Source organism: Octodon degus, unplaced genomic scaffold (assembly GCF_000260255.1).
Source record: "Octodon degus isolate 3935 unplaced genomic scaffold, OctDeg1.0 scaffold00223, whole genome shotgun sequence".
In the NCBI taxonomy this organism is placed as follows: Eukaryota; Metazoa; Chordata; class Mammalia; order Rodentia; family Octodontidae; genus Octodon; species Octodon degus.
The window spans coordinates 683179-686138 of record NW_004524799.1 but is presented as its reverse complement, the minus strand read 5'-3'; the positions used below and the strand labels follow the sequence as shown (position 1 = coordinate 686138).

The 2960-nt window shown below is 42.0% G+C and overlaps 1 pseudogene across 1 annotated transcript; it reads right to left on the bottom strand.

Moving 5' to 3' along the window:
* Positions 1–533: 533 nt before the first annotated feature.
* Positions 534–1716, bottom strand: LOC101587156 (annotated as a pseudogene). Its single transcript, XR_192857.1, has one exon. The product of XR_192857.1 is annotated as a dnaJ homolog subfamily A member 1 pseudogene (transcript).
* Positions 1717–2960: the final 1244 nt, after the last annotated feature.

Genomic DNA, 2960 nt, shown 5'->3' with positions numbered 1-2960 from the left:
CATTTCTATCACTGATATCGCAGGCTAAATTATATTTTATGCCACCTTCAAGTAATAGTTGAGGCAGTAGGTTACAGAGGCATCACATGAGTCCCACTTAATACAAATAACTACAGACAGACCAACACTTCCACAAACTGTTTCCTTTTTCTGGTTGCCAGTTCAACACAGTTTTAATCCATAGCATAACAAAGAAGGGTCATGCACTGAAGTCAACACATTATCTAGCATTTCAGTCTAGGCTTGTCCGTGTACACCACTGAAATCGATCACAAGGCATGGTCTAACAGACACCAGGGTTAGGGACTTTTAACAGGCATGAAACTTCATCTTGCACCCTGAAGTCCTCATACATACAGAGCAAAGTCAGACCTTTGTATTTGTGTTTATTCTTCATTTACCTTTTAAAACAATACTATAATTGAACATTGAAACAAAACCAATAGCGAGTAGTGAGCATATGATGATTCTAGTCCTTCGCGTACTCACTACTGCACACCACATGCCAGCAGTGACATTATTCACTGGCCCCACTAAGAGGTCTGACATTGGACACCACCTCTGGGATGACGTTCGTCATCCTCTCAGGCTTCTCCATTATAATGGCGTCATCTTTCCTGATTTGGATCAAAGTCCACCAGTTCTACCTGATCCATTTCATCAGTCTCTTCTACTTCCTTCCTCTTGGGTAAGAGTTTTTCCAGCAATGAGAGTTTATCAGGAGAGAGAAAGCCATTTTCAGGAAAGTTTACCTTAAATTCAATGATCAGATGACCCTTTTCATATGGTCTACAATAAATTGGCATGCCTTCATTTAGCACACACTTTATGTCTCCATGCTTGACAATCTGACCTGGATGAGAGGTGATGGCTATTGTTCGGTTATCAAGAGTAGATATTGGATTCTGGAAGCCACACAGTGCTTCAACCAGCTGTACATCCATACACATGAAAAGATCTTCTCCTCGTCAAGTAAAAGCAACATGGTCCTTCTGATGTAACACAATGATAGTATCTCCTGGCTCCAGCCCTGGTTCTTGGTCTCCTTCACCATGGAATGTTATCTTCTGGCCATCTTTCATGCCTTTGTCAATATGAACTTCTAAAATCTTCTTTTCTGTAACTACTTTCCTTCCATTGCAGCTCTTACATCTGTCTTTAGGGCTGATGCGTTCTCCATGGCCCTGGCACTCCATGCACACAGACTGAATTTGCTGAACCATTCCAGGTCCTATCTGATGAATCCTTATTTGCATCCCAGTACCTCGGCAGTTGGGACAGCACTCCACAGCTCCTTTCTTACCACCTCGGCCTTCATATTTGTCACAAATGACATTCTTTTGCAGAGCCAATTCCTTGTGGCACCATTATATAAATCTTCTAAGGTAACTGATGCACCACATTTTTACCTCTCTTTTCTCTCTGCATCCTTCCTCCTCCTAAAAACATATTAAAGATATCCACGGGGGATCCAAAACCTCCACCTGCTCCACCCTCCTTAATTGCCTGTTCTCCTCCTTTGTCATACAATTCCCTTTTCTTGGCATCAGAGAGAACTTTTTAAGCTTGAGAAATCTGTTTAAACTTTTCGCCTTCATTTGGATTCTTATCAGGATGGTACTTCAAAGCCAGTTTCCTATAAGCCTTTTTTAGTCCTTCTTGGGTAGCATTGGGTTTAATCCCCAAAACATCGTAATCAGTCGTTTCCTTCATCATTTTCTATAGGCAGTGAGCGGGCTAGGCCGTGGTTGGTTTTTTTTTTTTTTGCGGAACCAAGGACTGAACTCAGATCCTTGCATTTGCCATTCAAGCGCTTATCCTACTGAGCCATCTCCCTGGCTAGGCCATGGTTGAGTAGGCAGGAAGGAGCGGGTGGCCGTGTGCAGGTCAAGCAGCTGCCACTCCTCCACCTCTCAGAGTATTCTGGAAAGTTCCGAGGATTGTTTAATTCTGTGAGATATGCTTTTGGCATTTCAATTGGGATTGCATTACATCTATGTAACAATTTTGGAAGTCTGTTGGTTCTTCCTACTCAAGAGCAAGATATAGCTTTCCATTTTTTGATATCTTCTTTCATCTCCTTTTTCAGAGTACTATAGTTATCAATGTAGAGTTCTTTTACTTTGTTCCTTAGATTGTGTTATGGTTTGTGTCTAGTTGTCCGCCCAAAGCCTCATGCAGTCAAGGGGCGGGGACTTCTAGAATTTCAGATTAACTCATGATCCACTGGGATTACTGGTGGGTGATCCACTAGGATTATGGGTTTTACTACTGCTGGGATTATGGGTGTGAGTGCTATACCCAGCCTGGGGCAGGTAGCCTGAATGTAACATAGAGAGAGAGACAGACTTCCTTTGTGTTGCTGTTGTTGCTGCTACCCCTCCATCTTGCTCATGTTTTCTGCTGTAGCCATGAACAGCTGCCCTGTCACATGACACCCTGTCTTGGAGCCAGTTGAATATGGACTGAAACCTCCAGTGACTGTGAGCTAAATAAACCTTTCCTTCTTTCATTTGGGTGTTGGGTACTTTGTCCCAGCAATGAGAGAAGAGTAACTGAGACAGATTGATTCCTAGATATTCTTTTTACTTACTTACTTCTTTATTTATTTTGGCGGAACCGAGGATTGAACTCAGGCCCTTGTGCTTGCCAGCGAAGCTCTTATTCTACTAAGCCATCTCCCCGGCCCCTAGATATTCTTTTTTTTTATGCTATTATAAGTGGTGTAGTTTCCCTCATTTCTTTCTCAGTGAGTTTGTTATTCATGTACTATTGATTTTTTTTTTTTTTTTTTTTCAGAACCGGGGATTGAACTCAGGCCCTTGCACTTGCCAGGCAAGCGCTTATTCTACTGAGCTATCTCCCTGGCCACTACTATTGATTTTTGAGTACTGATTTTTTTATCCAGTTATGTGACTTAATTTGGTTATTAATTAATCTAGAAGTCTTTTGGTGCTCTG